The sequence below is a fragment of the Lontra canadensis genome, unplaced genomic scaffold (assembly GCF_010015895.1).
Source record: "Lontra canadensis isolate GAN:19392208 unplaced genomic scaffold, GSC_riverotter_1.0 scaffold92, whole genome shotgun sequence".
Taxonomy (NCBI): Eukaryota; Metazoa; Chordata; class Mammalia; order Carnivora; family Mustelidae; genus Lontra; species Lontra canadensis.
This window is the reverse complement of record NW_022631086.1, coordinates 1,544,025-1,564,429: the sequence shown is the minus strand read 5'-3', so window position 1 is coordinate 1,564,429 and position 20,405 is coordinate 1,544,025. Positions and strand designations below refer to the sequence as shown.

Sequence of the window (20,405 nt, the reverse complement as noted above, 5' to 3'; positions counted from 1 at the left end):
AAACAAGTTGGGATTGGGAGGGAGACAAACCATAAGTGACTCTTAATCTCACAAAACAAACTGAGGGTTGCTGGGGGGAGGGGTTTGGGGGGGGTGGGGTTATGGACATTGGGTAGGGTATGTGCTATGGTGAGTGCTGTGAAGTGTGTAAACCTGGAGATTCACAGACCTGTACCCCTGGGGATAAAAATACATTATATGTTTATTAAAAAAAATAATAAAAAAATAAAGGGTTTGTCTGGTCTGAACCATGACCCCAATGAAGTCTCCTGAGAGACTTCTATACATAGATCTCCAAATACTCCATCTTAACCTATTTCTTACTGCATTTTAGGCAAAGCTATACTGTTTTGATTAGATAATAAAGACGAAAAATAGGTTAAAAAGAAAAGTCAATGAAAAAAGCACTTTCTAACCATCCTTACTGTCCAAGTAGGACTGTTAATTGAAGACATAGTTGGAGAATGACTTCTCAGAAATGTATCTTACTCTGGATCCCTCAGGTCCTCAGTGAGTCTTTGTGGCTAAGACTTACTTAGCACTTGACCTAAGACAGTCAAGTTGTTTACTTGGTTCTAACGTTTTCCCAAATGTATTTCTATTTCCCTCATATAATAGCTTTAAAACAGTTGAAAATAATTGCCCCCCAAAAGCTTACCCAGCTGTGGTTCTCACTAACTAAATTATAGAGAGAAGGGGAAATCCAATCTCTCTTGCAGTGGTTCTTTGAGGTTTCAGTTCAGCATCTTAACCTGGAAAAGGCCATGCTATGGTGCTGAAATATATCAGCAGAAATAAATATCTTAAAAGACAAAACTTAACAGAAGCTTCCATGTTTTCAAAAATGTTCATCTAGGGGCCCCTGGGTGGCTCAGATCTTAGGATCTTAGGATGAGCTCAGGGTCTTAGGATCAAATCTGACAAGGTAGGGCTCCCTGCTTGTGCTCTCTCTCTCTCTCTCTCTCAAATAAATAAAATCTTTTTTAAAAAATTAGGAAATTAAAAAATAAAGATTTATATGAAAAAACAATCATTTTGGTAAAAAGCTAATACAGTTTTTTTAAAATATTAAAGACAGGAGAAGAATACACTTTGTAATATATTACCTGGTCTCTCACTCATAACAAATGAATAACTAATGTCAGAACTTTATTCTATAGTGTTCTAATTTGTCAAGGAATTTGGACAAATGAGTGTTTGTGAATTTTTTATGTGTAACTTTTATTCTTATAGGTCTAGATTAAAGATACTAGACACTGCCTTCAAAACATAACAAAGTCACAGACCCTTCCTATTTATTTAGTTTCAAAATAAGCATTTCTCAGAACTCTTGGAATAAGTTATAGTAAAGATTATTATCACTGGGGTGCCTGGGTGGCTCACTGGGTTAAGCCTCTGCCTTCAGCTCAGGTCATGATCCCAGAGTCCTGGGATCAAGCCCCACATTGGGCTCTCTGCTCAGCAGGGAGCCTGCTTCCTCCTCTCTCTCTCAGCCTGCCTCTCTGCCTACTTGTGATCTCTCTCTCTCTGTCAAATAAATAAATAAAATCTTTAAAAACAAGATTATTATCACTAATACACACTCAGCACTCACCATATACTTTAAGCACTTTATATACACTTACATAAAAGCACTTTACAACAAATTTATTTCTTTTTATTTTATGATGTTAGTCACCATACAGTACATCATTAGTTTTTGATGTAGTGTTCCGTGATTCACTGTATGCATGTAACACCCAGTGCTCCATACAATCTGTGTCCTCCTCAATACCCATCACCAGGCTAACCCATCCTCCCACCCCGGAGTTTCCCGGAGTCCATAGTCTCTCATGGTTCTTCTCCCCCTATGACTCCCCTCCCTTCATTTTTCCCTTCCTTCTCCTAATGTCTTCCATGCTATTCCTTTGTTCCACATATAAATGAAACCATAAATAATCAAATCAAAATATGGGCAGAAGACATGAACAGATGCTTCTCCAAAGAAGACAAATGAATGGCTAACAGACACATGAAAAAATGTTCATCAATAATTAGCCATCACAGAAATTAAAATCAAAACCACATTGAGATACCACCTTACACCAGTTAGAATGGCCAGCCTTAACAAGATAGTAAACAACAAGTGTTGGCAAGGACGTGGAGAAAGGGGAAGCCTCTTACACTGTTGGTGGGAATGCAAGTTGGTGCAGCCATTTTGAAAAACAGTGTGGAGATTCCTCAAAAAGTTAAAAATAGAGCTTCCTTATGACCCTGCAATTGCACTACTGGGTATTTACCCCAAGGATACAGATGTAGTGAAAAGAAGGGCCATCTGTACCCCAATGTTCATAGCAGCAATGTCCACAACTTGCTCTTTATGAGCCCAAATGGTAACACGAAGAAATATGTGGAAACTATGAGTAGAGTCCAATATAAGGAAGTAGTTTGCAACAGTCAAAGCTGACAATAAAGATAGACTCTGCTGCCATGGGAAATGATACTTTGGATCACTGAAGATTCCCAACAATAAGCTACATGAAGATCTTATGGGGATGTTACTGGAGGGATTCAGTTATCCAGTAAACATTTGCACTAGGTGACCTTCAATACACGTTCTCAAGACAGTATGACTCTAAAGTCTTCCATTTGGGATGTAAGACCACTAGCCTTGGAATAAAAAATTGGGGGGGGAATCAAAAGCAAAGACTTCCTTTAGGGTCTCATTTCTTAGGAAATTTTGAGGTCAGAATTTTGAGAGGATGAATTGTGATGTTTATCTACTATGGGTGGGGAATGGGTAAAAAAAAAAAAAAAAGGACATTGTTCTTCAGTGTTAGTACTATTCAAATAGTCTTTATTTCCCTACTCTACAACTTTAGAAAATGATTGGGAATGTGAACGGATCTTATAGGAAATCTGTAGCAGCAATGAAAATCTTTTAATATCTGATCTACATGGAATGATAAAACCAAGGGATTTGACTAAAGAAAAAATCGTTAAAAATGACATTGTTTTTCCTGAGTTGAAATCAACAGTGACCTGATCACGACTATACATAAGCACTTTATTTTTAAAAATAAGGAGCATGCTTTCTATTACAAATGTAATTTATTTTTTAAGATTTCAAAGGTAAAGACAGTGAGCCAGAAGATTAACACAACAAAACAAAACACAGTATTACCACCCACCTGAAAAGGCCCCAGTAGTCATAGTAGACAATATGATTTTCAGAAAGGATTTTAGACTCAATTTAGGTACTAAACGCAGCACTTGTCAAATTTATTAAAGTATTTATTTGTTTGGTAAAAATGTGTTTTCTACTTATAATATATATTCACAGATGATACAGTGTAAACAAAGATAGGCTATGTTACCCTCCACTAAGTTTTCAGGTTAGAGGAAGACATCAAGAATCACTCAGTACTCATTGGATGGATGGATGAAGGAATGAATGGATGAACTGCCCAAAACACAATGGAAGGGATGAGGTGAGTCGGAGGAAACAAAGAAAGCTTCTCCAAGAGAAGTTATATTTAAGCCAAATTGTGAAATTTTCTTTCTTGGAGGAATTTATTAGTAGTCTACTCAGAGTGAGCTGAGTCTCACAAATATATGATCTAGGTTGTGGAACACAAGACAAAAATGGCCACAGGTTTAGCATGCAGAACAATGAGACACATCTGGAAAGATCAAGAAGAGTTGAATATATATAAAATCATCAAAGAGTCCAATAAAGAAAGGTGGATTCAATTAGCATTAACAAATGTTTTCTGTAATTTACCCCTAAATGTACTATATTTTTCAAATGCCAAAGTACCTACAAAATATACAAACAGGGGACATCTAGGTGGCTCAGTCAGTTGAGGGTCTGTCGTAGGCTCAGGTCATGATCCCGGGGTCCTAGGATCCAGCCCAGTGTTCGGGCTCTCTTTTCAGTGCAGAGCCTGCTTCTCCCTCTCCCTCTGATCCTCCCTGCCCTCACTCTCTCTCTGTCTCTCTCTCAAATAAATGAAATCTTTTTAAAAATGTACAAACAGAACAAAAATAGAAAATTGTACATTTTATTTGTCCAACTGCATGTAGTAGGATCCCAGGGCACAGCTCAATGAGGAAGAAATCTTTTTCCATTTGTAAGTAGTAATTGTCACATTATCAGTGATATACCAGTGTCATTTACCAGTAACAATATTGCAAAAATATTTTATAGTGGTTAAAAAAATCAAATTGGAATTGAGTGGAAGAAGGTTAAAAAAAAAAAAAAGTGACCCAATTTCTACTTCTATTTTAACCTAGGTTAAATGAGAGTCACAGATCAGAACCAATGATTACAGGCTGTGGTGCTATGGAACATACAGCCAGTTCTTAATTATATAGAGTTATGGCACATAGGAATGGCACTCATAATTGAATTCCAAAAGCAAAATTAAAAATGCTATGCTCCCCACCAAGACATTTTCCAGAATTCTCTGTAAGCAGCAACCTAGATTGTTATGTATTTTATTTAAGCTCATTTCCCTTTGTCTAACTTATTTTAACTATCAGTAAAAAAAAAAATAAAAAAATAAAAAATAAAAATAAAAAGTCCAAAAATGAGTTCATAAAGCAGAGGGGGAAAAAAATTAGATTAGATCATACAAATATTCAACAGGCAGCCTCTTGACAGGTAAGATATTTATTTGCAGCAAATAGCATTTTAGCTTATAATGCCATATAAACAAGATGTAGTGTCATTCAGTACAGGGAAATGTGCTTTTCTAGAGTGGCTGAGTAAAATATTCAGCAGCACAACATGAATGTTCTGCAGTAGATATACCAGAATACACACATTATTAGCTCTCAGGTTGTATCATGGATTAGGCAACACCTGCATCAAAGCAAATTTCTTTACACTCCCTTTTTAAACTGTTAAGCTTACAATAAGCCAAGGATTACCCACTGGTTTCCTTTGAGGGATTGAGAAAATAAATTATCTCTCATCCAACAAGCCCATCATTAAGTGTGAATGCCACCAGTTTGAATTTTATCCCCTTGGGTTAAGCCTTCTCTAATATCCTTGTCACACCATTGTAAGGATTTAGAGAGGCTGAGTATAGAACTCGCACTTAGCAGCACTCAACGTCAATTTGCGTGATTCTAATCCACTAGGAAGTGTTAATTTAAGGGAATTTATTAAATTAAGAAGGGGAACTGGTATGAGAATAAAAGGGAGAGAGAAGGTGCGCAGATCTCTCTCTAGGTTACAGCAAGCATAGGGAAGCTCTTCCAAAGCTGCCTGGGATCTGGAAGGTAGGCTGTAAGGCAGCTCTGGGGCTGAGTTTCCTGGCAAGGAGAAAGGGTCTAAAGACATATCAATTGCTTCAAGAATTATGTCCTGGCCCTAAGATAAAAACATCTGTCCTAATGCATCACACGAGGTAGTTTGAAAGATTACCTCTAATTAACTGAGCTTGTTTTATCGTTCTTTTTTTCTTGTCATTCTTTAAATTCTTTGGCTTGACTGTTGTATCTCAGGAAAAATTAATATGTTATCTGATTATTCATTAATTAAAAGAATTCATTTTTTTCTTAAAATCTTTTTTCTTAATACCCTGTGCCTCTACAAGAAGCCAGTATAACTTTAGTAATTTTCCCAGTTCCCAAGACTACTTTAATGTATTATTAAATATTTCAAGCATTTGCATAATCCCTTTTCTTTTGTTTCTCAATAGTTTCTCATTATTCATGAGATACTAAAAAGCCAGACAAAGAAATACACTAAAAGCATTTTAATTCAATATGTTGAAGAAAACAGAAGTGCTAATTAAGAATTAAATAAAGGCAAGAGCTAAGTAAAACCTGCTCCAGAAAAATTCCTCTGGATGGGGGTATAGTTCAGTGGTAGAGCATTTGACTGCAGAAAAATTCCTATGCATCAATTCTAATGTTTTATCTTCAAATACTAGAAAAGAATCCTATAAGGTAGGAGATGTTATAGTCCCCCCGTAACAGAAGAAATGTTTAGAGTAACTAGAATGACATAGGTCCCACCAAGAGCAGCTCTGAGATTTGACCCTAAGTGAATTATGTAACCACAAAGTATTATTAATATTGTCCTGGCCCTTTAAGTGTACCAGGTCAAAGGTCTATGAATTATCCAGTTCTTTCAGAGCAACTTAATGCTCTTCCCCTTCTTTCACATCCAACCTAGTATTCCCTTATGTATTTCTTCCATGAGCCTCTTTCTGTCTTTATTGCCGTTGTAATTCATGCCCCTATCCCTCCTTGCCTAAATCAATGCAGCAGCTCCTAATGCGTTTCCTTGCCTACTTTCAATCTCCCTTCTGGTCCTATTACCTGGCAGTTGGTTCATCTTCATTCCACACCCATTTCATCCTATGATTGTCTGTAGGAATCTCTCAAAGACTTCCTTAGCTTACAGCAAGCATTCTATGCTCTGAAAATTTAGCAGTTCTGAGGAAGTATCAGAGGTGGTGTGGTTGGGACTTCTGGTCACCCTATTGTTCCCCGTTGTCTAAAGCAGTTAGCTATGTTTGAGAGACAGAGAGTGTGTGTGTTGTATTGTATTGGGATTAGGGAAAAAACTTATTTCTAAGGGAGTTTCCTGCCTTTATTTTACATTTAAAAAGCCACCAATCCACTGATAAAATCAGACATTACATTAAAACTCATGAATTTCCACAAATAATCCCAAGGTACCTTTCAAGTCTATCTTTACAATTTCCCTCCACAAACCTTTATTTTTATGAAACAGGCTTGGACATGTACCACTTTTTATATAATACTGTGCAACATCACCATCTTTGTCTTTCTATCCCTCTTACACTGGCCTCTCAAACCCAAGTAAGACCTCATTTCATCCATAATCAATCTTGGATGCACCCTAGTCTAGTGGCTCTACCTCCTCTATTCTTGTAACTTTCCTTTCCTCTGCCATTCATTGAACAAAGATCACGTGCTCCCTTCTATGTTTAGTTGCACCTGAGTTCCCCCTCCCTGAGCTATGGCCTGGAACTCTCCCCAGGCAGGAAGCTGGAGCAATTGTAGGACTCACTTCATTTAATTTCTCTTTCTCAAGAAGCAATGCCCTACAGTGCCTGATATCAAAGTTTTATAAACAGTTGTTTCATATATTTTATCCAGTTTTTTAAAGATGTTTCTTGTGGGAGGCAATATGGTTAAAACTGGAAATACACAAATCTGCTATCATAGCTAGAAAGAAACTTCATCATCTTCCAGTCAATAACTGATACTTTAAGTAGACAGAAAATCAATATAGATAAAGTTGACCTCAACAACACTGTCAATCAACTTGATCTAGCTAGTATTCTAGTACTTATAGAATTCTTCGCCAAACAACAGATGAATATGTATTATTCTCAAGTTTTAAGATGGAGCACATGCTGAGCCATAAACACACCCTTAACAAATATTAAAAGGAAAGATAATATAAACCATTAAATGCACTAAAAAGTAGTGAAGTAAACTAAAAATCAATAATAGAAAGATACCTAGAATATACCCAAATATTTGGAGATTAAACAACATACTTCTAAAGAACATATGGCTCAAGGAAGAAGTCTCAAGATAAGTTTTTAAGAATTTTTGACTAAATGAAAATGAAAATAAAACTTACCATGATATGTGAGATGTAGGAAAAGCAATACTTACAGTATTAAGAAGAAAACTCACAGCATTATACTCATACATTAGATAAGAAATATATATCAATAACCCAAGCTTCCACCTTAGGAAACTAGAGAAAGAAAATCAAGTCTAGAGCAAGCAGAAGAGAAATAATAAAAATCAGAACAGAAATTAATCAAGTTAAAATGGGAGCACAACAAAGAAAATCATGAAACCAAAACTGGTTCTTTGAAAAGATCAACAAATTTGATAAATGTCTAGCCAGGATAATTAAGAAAAAAGAAAGAAGACATAAATTACCAATATCACAGATGAAGAAGAGTCACCATCACTGGCCCCACAGACATTAAAAGGTTAATAAAGAAATATCACAAGCAATTCTATGCCCACAAATCTGATAATTTAGATGAAATATGCTAGTTCTCCGAAAGACACAAACTACCAAAACTTACAACAGGAGATACAAATAACTTGAATATTCCTATACGTATCAAATAAATTGAACTGTGAATTAATAATCTTCCCAAAACTTTACCAGGCCCAGGTGGTTTCATGAGTTGTTTCTAAAAAGCTAAGAAAGAAACCATGCCAATTCTCTATGCTCTCTTCCAGAAAACAAAAGAAGAGAAAGCACTTTCTAATTTATTCCTTGAGTCCAGCACTACTCTGATACCAAAATCAGATAAATACATTATAAGAAAGAAAAACTACAAACCAATATCTCCCCTGAGCATTGGCACAAATATCCTCAACTAATGTCATGAGGTCAAATCCAGAATGCGTAAAAGGAATTATACACCATGACCAACTGGGACTTTTTCCAGGTATGTAAAGGCAAGTTCAACAATTGAAAAGAAATCAATATTGATCCACCACTTCAAAAGAGAAAACAGGAAAAGTCATATGACCATATTAATTGACACACAAAAAGCATTTGACAAAGCTGAATATCCATTCATGACTTAAAAAAAAAACCTTCCAGTAAAGTAACAATAGATAATAACTTCAATGTATTAAAACACATCTATCAACAAAACAAAAAACCTATCACTAACATCTCCTTAATGATGAAAAGCTGGATGCTTTGCCCCTAAAATCAGAAACAAGGCAAGAATGTCTTCTGTCACTCCTTGTTCAACAACACACTGAAAATCCTAGCACGTGTAATGAAACAAGAAAAATAAAGGTATACAGATTGTAAAGGACGAAATAAAACTGTCTATATTTGCAGATGACATAGTTGCATTTTCAAGAAAATTCCAATGAACTGACAAAAAACAACAACAACAAAAACAATACTCCTAGAACTAAGAAGTGATTACACCAAGGTTAAAGGATATAAGGTCAATATACAAAAGTCAACTGCTTTCCTTTATATCAGGAGTGAATAACTGGAACTTGAAATTTAAAAAATAATACCAACTACAATAGTATATGAAATAAAACACTAAGGTATAAACTATGTACAAAATAGAGGATTTCTATGTAGAAAACTATAACACCGAGGGAAAAATAAAAGATCTAAAAAATTGAAGAGATACGGTCATGAATTGGAGATTGAATATTGTTTATGTTCAGTGTTCAGTACTATCAAATGTCAAGTCTTCCCAACTTGACCCATAGATTCAGTGCAATCCCAATCAAATTCCCAGCAATTTATTTTGCAGAAATCAACAAACTGATTCTAAAGTTTAAATGAAAAGGCAAAAGACCTAGAACAGGCTTAAATACTAAAGGAGAAATGAAATGCTAAAGAAATTGGGGGACTTACATTACTTGATTCCAAGACTTACTATAAAGGCTATAGTAATATAAGATAGTGTGCGGTGAAAGAATGGACTAGCAGCCCAGTGAACCAGAAGAATGAGTCCAGGAACAGAAGCACACACATATAGTCAACTTAGCTGACAAAGGAAAGAAGGCAATTAAATGGAGAAAAGATAAATTTTTTCAACAAATTTTGTTGGAACAATTGGACATACACATACAATAGAGTCTAAACACAAACTGTACACCTTACACAAAAATTAATTCAAAGTGGATCACTGACCTAAATGATAATGAGAAACTAAAACTTTTTGAAGAAAACAGAAAAAATTCTAGTGATCTTGAGTTTGCTGGTTTCTAACACAAAACCAATAACACAGTCTAATAAAAAAGGAAATTAGTAAGTTAGACTTGCATTAAAATTAAAATTTTAAATTCTACTCTGAAAAAAAACAGTCAAAAGAATACAAAGACAAGTCACAGACTGGGAAAAATATTTGCGAAGTTCATATTATATAAAAGACTTGTAATAAAATATTGAAAGAACTCCTAAAACTCAATAAAAAGAAAGAAAAAACTTTTAATGGGCAAAAGAACTAGAGTCCCCACAATAAAATATACTTATATACAATTAATTGGTAAGAAAAAAATGAAAAGATGCTCATTATCACTTGTTATTCAGAATTTGCAAATTAAAACAACAATAACGTATTACTATATACCTATTAAAATGGTTAAAATCCAAAACGCTAACATTCACCAGGTGCTGACAAGAATGTGGGGCAGCAGAAACTTTCATCCATTTCTGGTGGAAATGGAGAATGGTACAGTATAGCTACTTTGGAAGACAGGTTGGCAGTTTCTTATGAAGCTAAACACAGCCTAACTGCATGGTCCAACTGTGCTCTTAGGTACTTACCCAACTGATTTCAAAACTAATGCCCACACAAAAATCTGCATTCAAATGTTTCTCTCTCAGCTTCATTCATATTTCCACAGACTGGAAACAACCAAGATGTCTTTCATAAATGAAGGAATAAACAAAACAGTGGTATATCCATACAGTTGAATACTATTCAATGATAAAAAAGAAAGAAGCTGTCAAGCCATGAAAAGATACAGATGAAATATAAATGCATATTGCTAACTAGCCAGTCAAAAAAAGTTACATACTTTAAATCCAATTATAGGGCCTTCTAGAAAAAACAAAACTACAGAGATGCTAAACAGATGAGAGGTCACCAGGGGTTCAAGGTAAGAGAGAGTTCAAATGGGTAAAGTACAGGATATTTTATAAGGTAGAGAAACCATTCTGTGTTACAGTAATAGAAACTACTTTACAGTAATATGATACTGTAATGATGAACATAGACATTGAGTATTTTTCAAAACCATAAAACTTTACAGGACAAAGAATAAACCTAACATATGCACATTTTAGAAATCATTTAGAAAATCAGAGGATTCCAGGGTACAATGAAGAATGTTACAAAAGAATCCAAAGGTATGAACCAATTTTACGGAGGGAGGTGGAGAAATAAGGTGATAACTTAAGTAATTTGGAAATAAGTGGAGTCTGTTAAGACTAAAGGCAAAAGGAACTGGACACAAACACTGTTCTCCAGTTGATAAATTGTTAACAACTGTGAAAACACTATATATGTATAATGGAATTAAATGATTAAGTAGATGAATAGCAGATGGTGGGAGCCATGAATCACACTATTAGCGTACAAAGTGACAGATATGTAAGAAGAGGCTAGAATGATCCATGTTCCTATAATGGTTAATATAGATACAGACGGTTATGTATAAAAATATTATAGGGGCTCCTGGGTGACTCAGTCAGTTAAGCACCTGACTCATGATTTCAGCTCAGATCATGATCTCATGGGTCATGAGTTCGAGCTCCAAGTCGGGCTCCAGGCCCAGTGGCCGGACAGCATGAGAGTCTCTCCCTCCTTGGGAGGGAAATTATCTCAATATAATAAAAAATATATATTGGGATGCCTGGGTGTCTCAGTCAGTTAAGCATCTGTCTTCAGCTTGGATCATGGTTCCAGGGTCCCAGGATCAAGTCCTGCATTGGGCTCCCTGCTCAGGAGAGACCCTGCTACTCCCTCTCCCTCTGGCTGCCACTCTGCCTACTTATGCTCTCTCTTTAGCTCTCTGTCAAATAAATATGATCTTTAAAAAAATAAATAAAATAAAGGCCATATATGACAAACCCAAGCTAACATATTCAATGGTGAAAAGCTGAAATCTTTTCCTCTAAAATCAGGAACAAGATAAAGATACCACTCCTGCTACATGTATTGAACACAGTATTACAAGTCCTACCCAAAGCAATTAGGCAAGAAAAATAATTAAAAGGTATTAAAACTGGTAAGGAAGAAGTAAAACTGTCATTATTTGCAGACGACTTGGTACCATATATAGAAAACCCTAAAGACTCCACTAAAAAATTGTTAGAACAATAAATGAATACAGTAAAGGTGCAGAATACAAAATACACAGAAATATGTCAAATTTCTAAATACTAATAATGAACTATCAGAAAGGAATTAAGAAAACAATCTCATTTACAACTGAATCAAAAAGAATAAAATTCCTACAGATAAATTTAACCAAGGAGTTGAAAGACCTATTCAGTGAAAACCACAAGATGCTGATAAAAGAAACTGAAGAAGACACCAAAAAAATGGAAAATATTCCATATTCATGAATTGGAAGAATTAATTATTGTTAAAATGTCCATACTACCGAAGGCAATCTACACATTCAAAGCAATCCCTATCAAAATCCCAATGGCATTTTTTCACCAAACCAGAACAAATAATCCTAGATCAGTATGGAACCCCAAAAGACCCTTAATAGCCAAAATGATCTTGAGAAAAAAAAAAGCTGGAGATACATACTCCTGACTTCAAACTATACCACAAAACTGTAATAAGCAAAACAGTTTACTATTAACATAAAAACAGTCATATAGAGCTATGTAACAGAATAGAGTGTTCAGAAATAAACTCACATTTATATGGTCAATTAATTTATGACAAGGGAACCAAGAATATACAACAGGAAAAGGACAGTCTCATCAGTATATGAAGCTTGGAAAACTGGACAGCCACATGCAAAAGAAGGAAACTAGACCACTGTCTTACCCTATATACAAAAATTAACTCAAAATTGATTAATGGTTTGAATGTAATACTTGAAACCATAAAATTCCTAGAAGAAAACATAGGCAGTAATCTCCCTTACATTGGTCTTAGTAAAATTATTTGTTATCTGACTCCAAAGACAAGGGGGAAAAAAACAAAAATAAATACATGAGACCATATCAAACTAAAAGGCTTCCAGACAGCAAAGAAAATCATCAACAAAATGAAAAGGCCACCTACTGAATGGTAAAAAAAATATTTGCAAATAGTCTATCCAATAAGGGATTAATATCCAAAATATATTAAGAAGTAAACAATAAAATAAAAACAATCTGATTTAAAAATGGACAGAAAATCTGAATAGAGATATTTACAAAGACATACAGATGGCCAACAGGCACATGAAAAATGTTCAATGACCCGTATTACCAGGGAAATACAAATCAAAACCTCAATGAGATATCACCTCATACCTGTTAGAATGACTTCCATCAAAAAGAGAAGAAACAGGAGCTCCTGGGTGGCTCAGTCAGCTAATTATCGACTTGATTTCAGCTCAGGTCATGATCTCAGGGTTGTGAGATCAAGCCCTATGTCTGGCTCCATGGTGGGTGTGGACCCTGCTTAAGATTCTCTCTCTCCCTCTCCCCCAACCTACCCCACACTGCCTCTTTCTCTCACTCAAAAAAAAAAAAAAAAGACAAAGAATAACAAGCATTAGAAAGGATGTAGACAAAAGGGAATGCTTTTGCGCTGTTGGTATGAATGTAAATCAATACAGCCACTATGGAAAACAGTGCGGCAATACCTCAAAAAACTAAAAACAGAACTACTATATGATCCAGCTATTTCACTTCTGGGTATTTATCCAAAGAATAAGAAAACACTAATTCAAAAAGATATATGCACCCCTGGGTTCACTGAAGCATTATTTACAGCAGTCAAGATATGGCAACAACCTAAGTGCTCATCGATGGATGAATGGATAAAGTCAATGTAGTGTATAAATATACACTGGAATACTACTTAGCAATAAAAAAGAAGGAAATCTTGCCTTTGCAACAATATGGATGAACCTGAAGGTATCATGCTAAGTGAAATAAGTCAGACAGAAAAACAAATACTGTATGATTTCACTTATATATGGAATCTCAAACACAAAACAAATGAGTACATAGAGCAAAACAAAAACAAACTTCTGAACACAGAGAACATATTAGTGGTCACCAGAAGGAAAAAGGGTTGAGGGGGTAGTGGGCAACTGGGTGAAGGGTATGGTGATGGATGATAATGAAACTTATGGTGGTGATCACTTTGTAGTAGGTACAAATATTAAATTATGATATTATGCACATGAAATTTATATAATGTCATATGCCAATTTCACCTCAATTATATATATAATTTATAATAATGATTGTGTTATCTTTGGAGATGATCATAAAGCTGGTCAAGAGAAAAAGTTAAGGCTACCAGAAACAACAGCCATAAACAGAAACTAGAAAGATGATACCTTTACTGCTTAAGAAGGTTTCATCTCCATCTTCAGGGTGCAGAATAAGCTTTGTAATTGGGCACATATATTTAATGCTGTTATATCTTTTTATCTTGTCCTAAAATATAAGGATAGAGGGAGATAGAGATAGAGAGAGGAAGAGAAGATAGAGGTAGAAAGAAAAAGAGAAAGAGAAAGATAAATCTGTCCAGAAAGTTCTTCCTCTTTCATGTACCCACTCCTTTCCTTTGTCTATTCAACTCCTACTTATCTCTTTAAATCCAGTTAAATATCCCTTCCTCAAGAAGTTTTCTGTGATCCTCCACACCAAGCAATCAACTAAATGCTGTTCTCATAGAATCTAATGCTTTTCCTTCTCAGCATTTACTGAAATTACAGCTAAAATATCAATTTACACTTTAATATTTAAATGACTGTGTAATCCCAAACTGATTACAGGGATGGAGTCAACATATTCCAAAGGTAGTCAATATTTTATAACCTCCCAATCTAACACAATTCTGTAGTGGGCCTCAACATTTATTGTACGTATGAATAGAGTGTGGTTATTATCATTTTCAGAGCTAATACCCTCTTCTAAGACCACTAAAATAATTACTGCAATAAAACTGTCTCCCAGATATTTAACAACATGATTCCAAAAACTACATGTGTTATATATATATATATATATATATATATATATGCACATATATGTGTATATTAGCCTAGCTATATTGGACACTAGATTTCTTTTAACATGGAAAAGAAAAACTAAGTATTTCTGTGTCTCAGAAATGTACATGACATTTTCATTTCTAACACCTGAATTTAACACAAGTCAAAATTAAAAGCTTTCCCAATTAAAGAAGTAAAACTATCACAATAAAATATCAAAGACTAGGGGCATCTAGGTGGCTCAGTGGGTTAAGCCTCTGCCTTTGGCTCAGGTCATGATCCCAGGGTCCTGGGATCAAGCCCTGCATCCGGCTCTCTACTCAGCAGGGAGCCTGCTTCCCCCCCCACACCCCCGCCACCGCCTGCCTCTCTGCCTAATTATGATTTCTTTCTGTCAAATAAATAAATAAAATCTTTTAAAAAAAAATCAAATAGTACTCAATTGCAAACCATATGAGAGCTGAGACTCTGTCTTGTTTAATATTAGACATAATTACGTCAGACTTCAACAGTTAAGTTAGTTGAATACATAAATGAGTCTTAGCCCCAAATCATACTGAATATATTAATAATACAAATTTGATACATTAAAAACATTTTGGCCACTCTCAGTTGTTGAAACTTTATTATAGCAGTCTTCCAAATAGGTCTTTCTGGCAAGACAATTCACTTTACATAATCAATTTCAGTATGAGAAATCTTAAATTGCTAAATGGAAGAAGTCAGAATTGGGGTTTCTGCATTAAATCTCCTGATCCAGCTCTATAACCTAATTGTCTGTGATCTAATTTATGGTCTGATCCCTTTGTCCCCTCCTCATATTGTTAAATTCTGTTTTCAGTATCTTCTTTAACTTTGGAATAAATCTATTAGTAGTGGGGAGAATGTTGTGTATATGATACAAATAGGATTGGTTCATCAGTTCAGTTTTCTTTAGCAGTAATTACTTACCAACTTTTCCATCATCCTACTACCACAGCCACCAGCTAACCTCAATTGTCCCCTGAACTGTTTACCAAATCTGTCCTTCTCCCAGCCCAGCAGCTCATCTACCATCTTCTCAATAAATGGCTGTATTCAAGAGTAACCATAATATTCCATGAGGTCATCTGCCAGCACCCAAATTCAAATCAACTGACAAGTGCTCTTAACACTAGGGTCCATTGTGAATTAGTTGACCTTGATGAGGCTACTTGGATACCGATGAACAATGATTCCTCCTGGAAGGTGCCAAGGGCACATTTCCTCCCTTTCCTCCTAATCTAGAACTCCGGTCATACCTATTTAAATTGTTCCACTTGCATAGGAATAAGCAGGGCTCATCATGGCAGCCAATCACGTTATCCAAACCCAGTCTGGGCTCTCCTTCATCCCAGGCCCCAGAGCAAGCTTCCTATTTACTGTGACACTAGGAACTCAGCAATGATGGAAGGGAGCAGCTGCAGCACTGCCACCGAAGAAAACTTGATTTAATATGCTGTCAGCTCTGCATGGTCATGCCTGTTCCCTCCCAGAGCATGTGCCTACAAGTGTACCATAACCCAAGTCTCTGCCCTGTTGAGCTAGAGTTGCCTGATGGAAGAACACTTGAAAAACACCAACTGCAAGATAACACAGTGATTCTTCTTTGCATTTCTCATGTATTTATGTTTGCAACCCAGAAAACAAAAATTATCTATATTATAGTTTTTAAGATTATTTTTCCTGTAAAGCAAATGCATAGAAAATTAATCATGCTTTTTGCTGAAACATTTCGGAAAATTATAATTTACTTTTACAATATTTATTTCAAATTTTATTTTTTAAAAAAGATTGCACTGTTCCTATTGTAACTGTTGATGCTTTGTTTAAAAAAAAAAAAAAAAAGGCCCTTTATGAAAGCTGATGCAACCAAGGAGGTAGACCTCCAATAAGAATAACTTGTTTTGGGGAAGCAAGGGCAAAAATGAACTATTGGGACTTCCACCAAGATCAAAAGCTTTTGCACAGCAAAGGAAACAGTCAACAAAACCAAAAGACAACTGGCAGAACGGGAGAAGCTATTTGCAAATGAAATATCAGATAAAGGGCTAGTATCCAAAATCTGTAAAGAACTTGTCAAACTCTACACTCAAAGAACAAATAACCCAATCAAGAAATGGGCAGAAGACATGGACATTTCTGCAAAGAAGACATCCAAATGGCCAACAGACACATGAAAAAGTGCTCCACATCACACGGCATCAGGGAAATACAAATCAAAACCACAATGAGATACCACCTCACACCAGTCAGAATGGCTAAAATTAACAAGTCAGGAAAGAACAGATGCTGGTGAGGATGCAGAGAAAGGGGAACCCTCCTACACTGTTGGTGGGAATGCAAGCTGGTGCAGCCACTCTGGAAAGCAGTCTGGAGGTTCCTCAAAAAGTTGAAAATAGAGCTGCCCTATGACCCAGAAATCACACTACTGGGTATTTACCCTACAGATACAAATGCAGTGATCCAAAGGGGCACATGCACCCCAATGTTTATAGCAGCAATGCCCACAATAGCCAAACTATGGAAAGAGCCTAGATGTCCATCAACAGATGAATGGATAAAGAAGATGTGGCATATATATACAATGGAATACTATGCAGCCATCAAAAAATGAAAGCCTACCATTTGCAACGACATGGATGGAACTAGAGGGTATTATGCTAAGTGAAATATGTCAATCAGAGAAAGACAATTATGATATGATCTCTCTGATATGAGGAATTCGAGAGGCAGGGCGGGGGGGCTGTGGGTGGTAGGGAGGGAAAAATTTAAACAAGATGGGACCCAGGAGGAAGACAAACCATAAGAGACTCTTAATCTTAGGAAACAAACTGAGGGCTGCTGGGGGGTGGTGGAGGAGGGATAAGGTAGCTGGGTTATGGACATTGGGGAGGGTATGTGCTATGATGAGTGCTAAGTATTGTGTAAGATTAATGATTCACAGACCTGTACCCCTGAAGCAATTAATACATGTTAATTTAAAAAAAAATGCCTAATTTTGGAATTCTCCCAAATGTCTGGGTAAGGAGTGCCAAGAAAAGAAAACAAATCACAGGTCACCACACCTTTAGTTGCATGTCAAATCATGTCACCTTACATGAGCAAAAAAACCCAAGATTCAAGGTCCAAATCAAGTAAAGGGTAACAACCACATGTGTTCTCAATGACATGCATTTTGACTTAAAAGTATAATGTTCACTCTTAAAACTACTGTGCATTTTAATAAAAAGTCTAGTAATAAAACCTTGTTTCTAGGGACAGCTGTGGCAGGCTGTTCCATAAGAATCTGATTTATTAATAACAAAATTTATGGGGTGAGGAGAAAAGCAATACATACTTTTCTTGCCTGGCTTCGTTTCCCTGTAATATCTTAGTGATGAGTCCCCTGCTGGCAAGCATTCTGTAGCCAAGAGGAATAAATAAGACACCAAGGTTCAGCCTATGAAGTTCTCTCTCTTTTCTCTCATTCCTTAACTGTTCTGCAACTCACACCTACAATTTTCCTTCTCCAACTTGTAAAAACAACAGTTCATCTCCCCATCTCTCCATGGGTCTCTTCATCTCCTGCTAATCTGTGCAGAGTTAGATATAAATAAAGTCCCTGGTGTCTTTAATTTGGTCATGGATGAGTCTTCCTTGCCTCCCCAGAGTCACCAACATCCAATTACACGCTCCTGGACAAGAAGTGCCTGCCAGAGGGACAGTCTCAAACAGTAATTCTACAAATGCCTCACAAAGTAGTTCAGTGGTCACTGGTGATTTAACAAGTCCTCAAGTCGGGGCATGTCAGATTTCTGGAAGCTTAAAAGGAGTTATTCCTTTCTATAAAGTTTCACCTGTGAACTCTGTCACCTAAATACATCAGAGATATTTGGTATGTTCTATCGTCCCAAAGCTCACAGCTAGGCAAATGAGAGGCTCAATAAAGACATGTTAAATGATGAATTTACGTCATATACTAGTGACTAATGGTAATTGCCAAGGCTCCTTTCCTAAAATATTGATCTGAAGGGCGCCTGGGTGGCTCAGTGGGTTAAGCCACTGCCTTCGGCTCAGGTCATGATCTCAGGGTCCTGGGATCGAGTCCCGCATCGGGTTCTCTACTCAGCAGGGACCTGCTTCCCTCTCTCTCTCTCTGCCTGCTTCTCTGCCTACTTGTGATCTCTCTCTGTCAAATAAATAAATAAAATCTTAAAAAAAAATATTGATCTGAAGAAATACTAATATTAGAAGGATGAAGGATTGAGAGTCACCCAAGAGGCTTAATGATCACAAAGTTCTACCGCCCTTAGTGGGGTAGAACAGAGAGCTCAGCGAAAGGAAATATCTCATTCTTATCACTGATCTATCAAGAGCATTTCTTTCTCACATGCTAATGCCAAAAAGACCTCTATTGCCCTAAACCAGAAAATTTTTCTCTCTGAAATATGCCTAGATTTAAAATTTTCTCAATAAGAACTGTACCTAGTTCTTTGTATTTCCCATGATACTTAACTCTGTGCTTGTTAATAAATTAGCTTTCTTCCATAAGGATCAATATATGTTTTATGCACTGAATGGAGCCAGTACCTTTCTGAGACCACATTCTACTGTTGCCAGGAGGACCCCAGGGCCAGCCTCTCCTCTACAGAATCTCCATGTCCCTTTTCTCAGACGATATTTCAGTATTAGTGACTCCTCATTCAGTCCAAACAAAATAGCCGGTTCATTATACGGTTATTTATTTCTGAATATCAACTATTTCGCTCCATCTGATTTGAATTCAATTATTCTCTCTCACAATTTCTTACCACTTTTCAGAAAAATTAATGCATCTCAATGCAGGCAGTGTGTCCACATCTGTTCACTTCACCAAATACCAACTGGACCGTTTGCTTACAACTGCCAGAGCTGAAACTGTATTGAAAATGTCTTAAACAAGCTTGTTTATCAAATGTCAAATGGTAAATACATGCTGTTCCCCCTTCAATGGGAAGATATTTAGCAACCTGACATAACTACTAGTTTCCTGTAAAACCTAGATTTTACTCCTGGGGATGCAGGAAGAGAGAAAGAAGGAGGGAGGGAAGGAGGGAGGGAGGGAGGGAGGGAGGAAGGAAGGAAGGAAGGAAGGGAGGGAGTCTTTAGTGGAAAGCCAAAAGTTGACCTTAGTGATATCTACAATAGGGTAGCAGAAGAAATTCCAAAATAAGCGGTCCAGAACACTCTCAAACCCACAAAAATACAGGTGTAACCATATATATACATATATATGTATGTATGTAAAAACAGTTCAAGATTAGAGAAGTCATCAGGAATGGTTAACAGTCCAATTATATATAAGTCAAACTCCCAGAATGAGGTGCATTTTGTTATCTGATTCTTTGAAGTCTTAATATTTTGTAAAGATAATTAAGTGGTTCCCTGGCCTTGTCTTTATTGCACCTGTATCCATTTCTAAATGCTATTTGTTCTGCTCACATTTGGTAGAAGTCAGAAGTTATGATAAATGATAAAGGATCAATTATATGGTTTTACTTACTTGTGGAGCATAAGGAATAACATGGAGGACATTAGGAGAAGGAAGGGAAAAGTGAATTGGGGGAAATCGGAGGGGGACACGAAGCATGAGAGACTGTGGAATGAGAAACAAACCGAAGGTTTTGGAGGGGAGG

The 20,405-nt window shown here is 36.3% G+C and overlaps 1 protein-coding gene across 7 annotated transcripts in view; it reads right to left on the bottom strand.

Annotated features, from left to right (window-relative positions):
* The window catches only part of ESR1 (estrogen receptor 1), a 395,092-nt gene that overhangs the window by 178,603 nt on the left and 196,084 nt on the right, over window positions 1–20,405 (bottom strand). The gene's annotated exons all lie outside the window — the stretch shown is intronic.